This window comes from Morus notabilis, unplaced genomic scaffold, assembly GCF_000414095.1.
Source record: "Morus notabilis unplaced genomic scaffold, ASM41409v2 Scaffold1309, whole genome shotgun sequence".
Classification (NCBI taxonomy): Eukaryota; Viridiplantae; Streptophyta; class Magnoliopsida; order Rosales; family Moraceae; genus Morus; species Morus notabilis.
This window is the reverse complement of record NW_010363772.1, coordinates 18,342-29,650: the sequence shown is the minus strand read 5'-3', so window position 1 is coordinate 29,650 and position 11,309 is coordinate 18,342. Positions and strand designations below refer to the sequence as shown.

The 11,309-nt window shown below is 32.5% G+C and overlaps 1 pseudogene; it reads left to right on the top strand.

The window, feature by feature from the left end:
• Positions 1 to 1,249: 1,249 nt before the first annotated feature.
• Positions 1,250 to 10,354, top strand: LOC21410969 (annotated as a pseudogene).
• The last annotated feature ends 955 nt before the right edge of the window (positions 10,355 to 11,309 follow it).

Here is an 11,309-nt window from a genome sequence, read left to right as displayed (position 1 = left end):
TTAGAATGCATGGTCTTAGATTTTCACCCCTTACTGTTGATTAATGCCCTTTAGTCAAAAAACTATACTAATCACTTATATGTATATAAAAAAAAAAGAACTATTCAAATTAAAAAAGTATTAATCAAGTAAAAATCTTAGAACAATATATTTGAATGGTGAATTCACCAATTTTCTCCATCTTATTAAGGGGACATTTAAGCTCAATCCGGCCGAAAATAGAGACCTTTTTCTAAAAATAAAAATTTTTGCTTGGATTGAGAGGCCAAATTAAGTAAAAATACACAATACTGAAATTCTATCGAATTTTTTCCGTTTGTTTACTATTTTAAGAATGAGAGCCAATTGACTGGTACGGTGGTACCAGCCCCCTACCGGTGCTTGTATTTGTTTTGGAAAGTACTCTCAGTGTTCTTTTTAAGGTATCCATATGTGTTCTTGATCAAGAGCATAATCTATTTGAATTTCAAGCTCTCTAGGAAGCGTTCTTGGTTTTGGTCAACATTTTGCATCAACAGAATACGCAGAGCCGGTCATTTAATTTTTTTAACGCAATACGGGGATAACTTGGGGATGTTTAGTTAGAGGATTTAAATTATGATTTGAATCATAGTTCATGATTTATTGTATTTTCTCTCATAAAAAATACACGTAAATAAAAAATAATTTTAATAACACGATTCTAATCTATGAACCAAACGTCTCTTTAGAGACAGAGATACGAGAAAAGTACACGATTTGTTACGGTTTTATACAAACTTATTATATATATTATTCTAAAAAATTGAGTGTTACTGTAGAATTTTGTTTTTTTTAATAAATTAAATAGCAATTATTTATTTTTTAGTGGAGGTATAGATAATATATTTTTTTTAAATCTTCAATGGTATTTAATTGAGAACATAAATAATAATTGAGAAGTAAATAAGGACAGTAATGTGAAAACATATATTATATTTGTATATATATATATATATATATATAAACACCCACACGTAAATCGTAATTGAGAACAAAAATGATGATGGAGAAGAAAAATAAGGACAATAACGTGAAAAGAACGTCTGAACAAGCAGCTGAAATTCAGAAAACCGAGAGGCTAAAACAGGATAGAGTAAACGGAAGCCAATAAAGCATAAACGACAATAGAAGTGGACACAAGTTGATATTATAAAACTCTACACATATTTGAACGTGTTCCTCACCTCGAAATAATTACGTAACTGCCACAAAGTCTGGGCAGCTAAGGATGAGTGGAGCAGGGAAGGTGGTGTGTGTAACAGGAGCATCCGGTTACATAGCTTCATGGCTGCTCAAGCTTTTGCTTCAACGCGGCTACACCGTCAAAGCCTCCGTTCGCGACCTCAGTTAATACTCTTTAAACTCTTTCTTCTTTAGCTTTTCTACGTATAGTCTTCACTTTCAAATTCTGGTATATTGAGAGAATAGAAAAAGGTTACGCCAGAGAGAGAAGAAAAAGGCTGAGAAAGGTTTTCTGTGTGATTGAGAACCTGTGTTTGGTTCCTGAGAAAATCTTATACTTGTGAGCTGAGAGATTTTCTTGTTGTGATCTCTGAGGGTGTAACTATTCTGAATAGTGGATTTACTAGGGTAGAAGCCCTGACTTGGACTAGGATTGTTTTATCTATAGAACTGAGTTAGGTAGTTTCTGTTTTGTTGGTGGCCTCTGACATTTTCAAAGTAACAAAGTACGTGTGGGACGTATTACGGGCGATAAAGTGTTTTTTTTTTTTAATCCTACATGGGTTATCATGTATATATGTGTGGTTGTGATGATTATGTATGACACAGACGATCCGAAGAAAACAGAGCACTTGGTGTCACTTGAGGGAGCAAAGGAAAGGCTTCATTTGTATAAAGCAAATTTATTGGAAGAAGGATCCTTTGATTCTGTTGTTGATGGCTGTGAATGTGTTTTCCATACAGCTTCCCCTGTTAATCTCTCACCCACTGACCCACAGGTTAGTCTCTGATTCAATTCATAATTGGATAACATGTACCATTGAAAATAAATGTTTACTTTCATGGAAACTTATACGCAAGCTTCGATTTTTATCACTTTTCTCGCCGTATTTCAGGCAGAATTGATTGAGCCTGCAGTGAAGGGAACACTAAATGTCCTGAGGTCATGCACAAAGGCTCCTTCACTAAAGAAGGTTGTTTTAACATCTTCCATGGCTGCGGTTTTGCTTAGCGGGAAACCTTTGATCCCAGATGTTGTTGTTGACGAGACATGGTTTTCTGATCCAGATTTCTGTGAGAAAGTAATGGTGTGTACATCATCTTGCACAAGTTTCCTATGTATTGGTAATTTGGATAACATTGCACCAATTTTCTTGCTTACAGATTTGGCCGTATGTTATCTCAAAGACATTAGCAGAGGAGGCTGCTTGGAAGTTTGCAAAAGAAAATGGGATTGATTTGGTTGTAATAAATCCAGGAACGGTTATTGGCCCTTTGTTACAGCCAACTCTTAATTTCGGTGCGGAGACGATTCTAACTCAAATTAACGGTACATCTTCAGTACCTCCTCCTTTTAATATTTATGACCAAGTAAGTTTAAGATATAAAGAACCGACGTAGTTTGTTTCAAAGTGGCTACACTAGTTCTATAGCAAAAACTAAAAAATATAAAATATAAAAAAATATATCATATTAACTAAGCTCCAAATTAGATGAGTGAAGTGGAAATTCCTTCCCTTTCTGCAATAACATTCCATTTTCAACATGTATTAATCGATTACTTTAGGCACCAGGTTTTCCTTACCTGTTTTTTCAACAACTATAGAAAATGGTGTAATAACTTTCCATCTAAATTGTTTTTTTTTGGGTGCAGCTCACACCTTCCCAAATGAAATCTCTGTGATTGTTGATATTAGAGATGTTGGAATGGCACATATTCAAGCATTTGAAGTTGTTTCAGCTAGTGGAAGATATTGTTTAGTTGGACATTTTGCACGTTTCTGAGGTTCTTAACATTTTAAGACAACTCTTCCCCACCCTAAGCATTCCTGAAAAGTAAGTAACCAACTTTTGAGTTATTAAAGAAAAGCCAAGTTTCGGTTTAATTGGCAAGAGAAGATCGAACTGGATTTGAACTTTTACTATTTTTGCTTGGATATTATATCTTTAAAAAGTGAAGTTTACTAATCATATATAAAAATTACATTTGAGCTTTCTCATTGTTGGCAAGCAGATGTGAAGATGACAAACCTCTCATGCCAACCTACCAAATTTCGAAGGAGAAAGCGAAAGGTTTGGCAATTAATTTCACCCCTTTGGAAGTGAGTCTGAGGGACACTGTTGAAAGCCTCAAGAAGAAGGGTTTTCTCAGCTTTTAATTTATGCCCTTGACGGAAAATTTGGTAAATAAGTTATACCTTATGTAATCTTCCCAATATAAAAAATAAAAGAGTTACATCTTCTGTAAAATTTGTTAAACTTTGGGCATGTTTTTTTTTCCCCCTCAACTTGAGTTATAAAGTGAATTTTATGTAAGAGAAAATACTATAGTAAAAGAACATAATTTGAATTTTTGTGAAAAAAATAATGTACCAAAATGTTTGGGTTGTGATTAAAGTTGTGAAAAGAACATGCTTGTTTGTTGTGTTCGAACATGATATTCAAATATGCTTACCGCTAATTAGTGATGAGGAGGTAATTTACAAACAAATCAAGTACTTTTGAGTTCAAATATTTGTGAGTTTTCAAGCATTTTTGTTTATTTGATGTGTTTTTGTAGGAATTATTAATAAATGGGAAATTAAGTGAAAACAAGGAAAAAAATTGGAGTTTTAGAAGCTATCGGGATGAGCCACGGACGAGGGCAAGGACCCACGCAAACCGCCGCGCGAAACGGGTGAAAAACACACAAGAGTAGCCTTGGGCAAGGGCGGGTGCGCGCCAGCAGTGCGTTCATGCGTGCCTGGCAATAGGACAGGCGCTGCAGCGTGTGCTGGCGCGCCGCGCCCCCCCTGTGCTGAAATGAGTATTTTGGGCCTTTTTGGCCCTTGATCAATGTTGGGAGGCCATTTTTGACCCTTGGATGAGTATGGCTGAGATTTCTTCATGTTTGAGCATACTTAAACAAAAGAAACTCTAGTTTCCAACTTGGAAAGAATGAGAGGCACAAAAATTCCAAGAGAGAGAAGCTTGGAGTTGGAGATTCTTAAAGAATGCTTCGGAGAGATTCTTGAAGATTTGAAGACTTGAAGTTCATCTCTACAAGAGTTTTTTCTTCCTTCTCCCTTTTCTTTGTAGTTTTTTAGTTTTTGTTCTTGAATTTGTGATTTTAGTTATGGGTTCCTCTATGTTGAGCTCGATTTCTTATTCTAGGGCTTAATATAACTTTATTTAAACGATGTTTTCATTATCTTGTCAATTGTTAGTTAAATTCCATTTTAATTTATTTATGTTTCTCTAAGTTTAATATTTCTAAGTTATGTGGCCAATGAGTTAGATAATTTTAGATTGTGATTTTGATGCTCGGGAGAGATTGATTTCATAGTCCGGAATTGAAAAACATAGTTTAGGTTGTTATGAGTCTAGGAGGAGATCAACACTTAGATAATCTCGTTGAGAGTTTAGGATATTGTGAGATCAGGAGGTGATCGAGACCTTGATTATCAACTAGGATTTCAATTATTGTGAGGCCGGGAGGCGATCGATATTTGAGTTATAATTTAAGAGCTAAACTTAATGAGTGTATGAGTAAACGGGTTAGATAAGAATATTGATTTGACTATTTATGCATATGACTTCGTTTGACGCTCGGGAGAGGTAGCGAGGTTAGATTACGTCCCTTGATTAATGAATTGAGTGAAATTGGCTAGCATTGGCTTGATAGAATGAATATAGGAATGATAAGGTGAAGTCAAGTCCCTAGTACACATCTGCATAGAAGTTTTCATATTTTATTTTGTTTTTGTATTTATATTTATTATAGTTCTATTATTATTTCATTGAGTTTGGTTACCTAGATAAAGTTGAGTTGCGATAATCACGATACTTAACGGTAATTTAATATTCAATTTCTGTCGAGATGATACTCACTTATCTTGTACTATCAATTTAATGCTCACTTATCCCGGTATTTTTGGTCGGTACGTTCTTAATTTCGTTTCTTGAGATTATTGTTTTTCGTTGTATATTATCATACGAGTACCCTGAATTTTTATCAATTATCAGGAAAAATCGTGTTTTTGAAATATTTAATCGTTATACTAAACGTTTTTCTTATTAAGATGCCAATATAATCCTGTTATTTATGGATATTTTATGCCTTTTTTATCTTCTTGTCTTAAAAAGGAAAAAAAAATGAAACGCTGAGATTTAATGGGGACCAGCCCATTCATTTCTCAACTGGGACCAGTCCCAATCACATCTATAGCTTGTAAAATTGAGATATTTAAGTGCTTGTTCTTTTAGAATTTAATTTGAGTATAATTTTTGAGTTAAATTTGAGTTGAACTTGTAATTTGAGTTTGTATTTAGTTGTGTACATTTGAGTTATGGTTTGAGATAAGAATCTTTTTAAGTTTGTATTTGAGTGAGTCAAAACTTAAATTTGTATTTAAATAGTATTTAAATTAAAACTCAATGCTGATGAAAAATTTTAATAGGGTATATGGGTCGAGTTTTATTCATCTTTTCGTTGTCAACGCATAGAAAAAAAAATCATCTCAATCAGAATTAAAACGACAAAGTTATAGCATTTTTAAGAATAGAAAAAATATTGTTCATTAATTTGAGTTCGAGTTTATGAACTCGAGTTAAAGGGGAAACTTGAACTCGAGTTTTAGTTCTAAGAAAATCCTTGGCTTAAAAATACATGAATTGTATTATTTAAGGTCTGAAATTTTCTCAGTCATTACAATTATAGTGATATTTTTTAAATTTTATGTACTGAGTAAAATTATGTTTAAATTTTTATATATTTTATTTAATATTTTTGGACTTTATGAGAAATTTTATGGTTTTTCATGTATACACTAATTTTTATAAATTATGATTTTTGAGTATCTGACGTTCTCTCTAACAGTTTATGTATGCTGAAACTTGTGGTGTAAACTATTCTGAAACTTTATTTATGTAAAGTGTCCTGTACAATTCTTATGCTGAATACTTATATGAAAACCACCAAAAAAAAAAAAGCCTTTCTGATGAGCAAGGAAGAATTGAAAAAAGCCATTCTGATGAGCAAGGAAAAATTCTTATGCTGAATACTCTTTAAACTCTTTCTTCTTTCGTTTTTTTTTTTTTTTTTCCTAATTCTCATAATAATCTTCACTTTCAGATTCTGGGTTTTGATTGTTGTTTACTGTAAGAAGAAATCACATAATAAACTCTTAAATTAAAATCCCAATTAGCATTTCTCTTTGAATTCTTGGGTTGTTCTTATTTTTTAGATATTATTCATTTTATCAATTTGAGTTTTCAGTTTTAAGTTTTTACAGTAAAAAATTCTCAAAAAATGTCACATTTAACTTTTTTTATTATAATAAAAAACTCTTAAAAAATATCACATCTCAATTTAAATTCACAAAATGAATGAGGCCTTAAGATACACAAAGCTCAAAGTTTGTTTGTTTGTTTTTTTTTTTTCGATCAGAAATTACAGCCTGTATGTCACTTAGACACAGTTATTCAGCAAAATGTACGTACGTACATACATGAATGAATTTGGACTTTTTTAAAGGCCAACCTGTTAAAAGGTCATTTTAGGCATTGTTCAGTTAGTTTATTGATATTTTAGAATATTTTATGCCTTTTTTATCTTCCTGTCTTAATAAGGAAAAAAATGAAAGGCTGAGATTTAATGGGGATCAGCCCATTCATTTCTCAACTGGGGACCAGTCCCAATCACATCTATATAGTTTGTAAAATTGAGATATTTAAGTAATATGTCATAATTTCGTAATATATTATGATTTTTAAAATTAGATTGATTTTTATTATGAATATTAAAACTATTATAAAGTATGTTACAATGATATTATTTATATTTTATGTAATGACTGAAATTATATTTAAATTTTTGTATATTTTATTTAGTATTTTTAAATTTTGTGAGATTTTTTATGATTTTTCATGTATACATCTATAAGTTTTATAAAATATGATTTTTGAGTATTTGACATTCTTTAAAATAGTTTATGTACGTTGAAATTTGTGATATAAGTACACGTTTAATTTATGAATTTAAAATTATAATTTAGAATTATTTTTAATTTATGTGTATTTTTTTAAAAAAAATATTATAATAAATTAAAAATTATGATTCGAACCATAACACAAATTCATATACCAAACACCTCATTACTATTCTGAAACTCGTGGTATTTATGTAAAGTGTCCTGTACAATTCTTATGCTGAATTATGTAAGAAAACCAAAAAAAAGAAAAAAGAAAAGCCACATCTGATGAGCAACGAAGAATTGAAAATGAGCGGAGAAGGAAGGGTGGTGTGTGTGACAGGAGGTTCAGGATACATAGCTTCATGGCTGGGGGAGGTCTTTCTTCCAAAAAGGTACACCGCCCAAATCTGTTCGTAGCCTCAGTTAATATACTCTTTAAACTCTTTCTTCTTTCGGTTTTTTTTATTCCCTTAATTCTCATAATAATCTTCACTTTCAGATTCTGGGTTTTGATTGTTGTTTACTGTAAGAAGAAGTCACATAATAAACTCTTAAAATTAAAATCCCAATTAGCATTTCTCTTTGAATTCTTGGGTTGTTCTTATTTCTTAAGATACACAAAGCTCAAAGTTTGTTTTTTTTTTCTTTTTCAATCAGAAATTACAGCCCGTATGTCACTTACACACAGTTATTCAGCAAAATGTACGTACGTACATACATGAATGAATTTGGACTTTTTTAAAGGTCAACCTGTTAAAAGGTCAGTTTAGGTCTTGTTCAGTTTGTTGATTTGAGTTTTCAATTTAAGTTGAAATGTGATTTTATATGAGAGCTTTTTACTATAATAGAAAAAATTAAGCGTGATTTTTTTTAAGAGTTTTTAACTATAAAAAATTGAAGTTGAAAACTCAAATTAGTGAAATGAACAAGACTGTGAAGTCTAATTTGGGAAAAAAAATACTTGTTAAGTCCTTAAATTGTTTTTATGGAGATTCTCTAAAATGTTTTTTTAACCCTTAATTCTGCGTACTTTTTGACTTTTACGTGATTTTATGTAAATCTGACGAACAGAAAACTTAACCTAACGGTATTTTAACGTACCGGAGAAGATCCTTGTTTTAAAGACTTGTGTATAGTACACACACATTTCGAGAACCTTTTAAAAGGTCATTGTGAATGTGCATACATACATTGTAAGGACTTGAACTTCCATCTTAAAAGGTCAACTTGTTAAATGGAGTTGTCTAATATCTTTATAAGTTGGTGTTTATTATTATGTTTAAATAATGTTGGTCTCATGTTTATTTTACTCGCTTGTCAAGATGATGCTTTTTTAGAGTTACCATCGAACTGCTCATTTAAGCTGGTTGGCTTTGATATCATGATAGAATTTACACTTTTTAATGATTTAGGTTTCCGTCTTAAAAGGTCAACTTATTGGTGGAATTGCCCAATGTTCTTATAAGTTGGTGTTTGTTATTGTATTTAAACAATGTGAAGTTCGAGTTTATTTTACCCTTTACAACATATGTATATGTATGTATCATAGACAACAAAAGGGATAGTAACTAAAAAAAAAAAAATTATTACTTAATATTGATTTATCCCACCTGGGTTGTCACACGTGATTGTGTATGAGACAGACGATCCGAAGAAAACCGAGCACTTGGTGTCACTTGAGGGAGCAAAGGAAAGGCTTCATTTGTATAAAGCAAATTTATTGGAAGAAGGATCCTTTGATGGTGTTGTTGATGGATGTGAATGTGTCTTTCATACAGCTTCCCCTGTCATTTTCTCACCCACAGACGCGGAAGTTAGTTAGTTGGTCCCTTTCTTCACATAATTGGATAATGCGTAACACTAAGTTTTCACTTCTACAATTTGGTATCTTCCTTTATAAAACTAATATGAAAGCTTCAAATTTGATCATTGTTCTTCCCATATTTCAGGCAGAACTGATTGACCCTGCACTGAAGGGAACACTAAATGTTCTAAGGTCATGCACAAAGGCTCCTTCTCTAAAGAAGGTCGTTTTAACATCTTCCATCGCTGCAGTTTTGCATAGCGAGAAACCTTTGACTTCGGACGTTGTTGTCGACGAAACATGGTTTTCTGATCCGGATTTCTGTGAGAAAGCGAAGGTGTGTAGATGTGTCAAATAATTGTTCTCATTATCTTGCACAAGTTTCCTACATTTTAGACATTTATTACTTATTTGTCAGTGTTAAGTTAACTGAGTAGTAATTTGAATAACTCTTGCACCAATTTTCTTGGTTACAGCTTACGCCTTATTTTATTTCAAAGACATTAGCTGAAGAGGCCGCTTGGAAATTTGCAAAACAAAACGGGATTGACTTGGTTGTGATAAATCCAGGAATGGTTATTGGCCCTTTATTACAGCCGAATCTTAATTTCGGTGCAGAGTTTATTCTAAATCGAATAAACGGTACGTCTTTTGCAGATCATAATTTTTATTATTACTAATTACGTAAGTTCAATTTCCAGATGAAAAATAAAATAACGCTTACTCCAGCGAAGTGTTATTCCAAGCTTCGATAGCACCAACGATAGAATGGAGTTGGATTTCTTTCGCTTCCTTTACTAACTTTGATTTTCAACGAGTAATTGATTTCTTTAGGCAACTAGAAAGTGGCCTCATGGTATAATTTTCAGATGTATAATCCATAGTTATAAGATGCGTGTAATTTCTTTCTTTCTTTGTTTTTTTTTTGTTTTTTGGAGCAGCTCAAACCTTCCCAAACGAAGTCGGTTATTATGTTGATGTTAGAGACGTTGGAATGGCACATATTCAAGCATTCGAAGTTGCTTCAGCCAGTGGAAGATATTGTTTAACTGAAGATGTCGCCCACATTGCCGAGGTTCTCAACGTTTTACGACAACTCTACCCGACTCTAAGCATTCCTGAGAAGTAAGTTGTCACTTTTCAAGTCATTATAAAACAAGCCAAGTTTTGGTTTCATATTTTCTATGTTGAAGAAATCTAATCTGGCACTGGCAGATGTGAAGATGACAAGCCGCTCTTGCCAAAGTTCCAAATTTCGAAGGAGAAAGCAAAAAGTTTGGGAATTAGTTTCATCCCTTTGGAAGTGAGTCTGAGGGATACTGTTGAAAGCCTGAAGGAGAAGGGTTTCCTCAACTTTTAAATTTTGAAAATTTTGTTAGTTGTGTTAGACCGTGATAATTTAAATCTTTTTACTTGCTAATTAGCTCATAAGGTGGCTTGTGAGAAACGTTGTCTCTTCAATATGCATTTGTATGTTTACTTTGTTGTGGTATGCTTTTGTATGGTTACTTTGTTGTGGTTATTGTTGTGCGTTTGCTATTGTGGTATTCATTGTTTTATGGTTTGTGTCGTTTTTGTTGTGGTATTTAATGGTTTGTGTCGTTTTTGCTTTCAATGTCTTTTCTAGCATTTTATTGTCATCTTCGGGTTTATTGTGTTGTTTGAGGGAAGGTTTCTTATTTCTTTTTGTTTCTGTTTTTATTGTTTTCATTATTATGCAGTTTTTCCTTATGGTGTAATTTCTTTGTTTTTTTTTTATCGTTTTCAAGTTTACGTCGTTTCTTGTTTTTTGTGCTCTTCGAAATCTTTTATTTGTCTTGAATCCGCGTCAAACTGTGTCTTAGACTTAAAAGATCTTCACACCCTATCAACAATACTCCAATAAATTCTCATAATCATCAAACCTCTTAATTCTACTCCTTTAAAAAAGTCTACCCCTTTCATTTACATGAGATATTTTCATCACAAATTGAAAAGACTAAAGTACCCACTGATTATGGATCATAACCTGATAATCATACTATGACTGACGCCGATGACCGGAGGTCGGCGGCCGATGTGATCTGTCAGGTTATGAATCATAACCTGTTAGGTTATGGCAAAAGACTCACGGGTGGCCTGTAGTGACCAAGAAAATCTCAGAATTTTAATAATGTAATTCATGTATTTAAGTCAAGGATTTTCCTGAAAAATCATTATATTATGTACATTTTGTGATTGAAGGATTTATGGAATTAACATCTGCATTCCTAAATTCTGTAGCAGATTTCACGTTAAGTTCACGTTTTTTTTCGATCAAGTAAATTCGATCGATAAATTCTCACCGTACTTTAAAACGGAAGAATTTC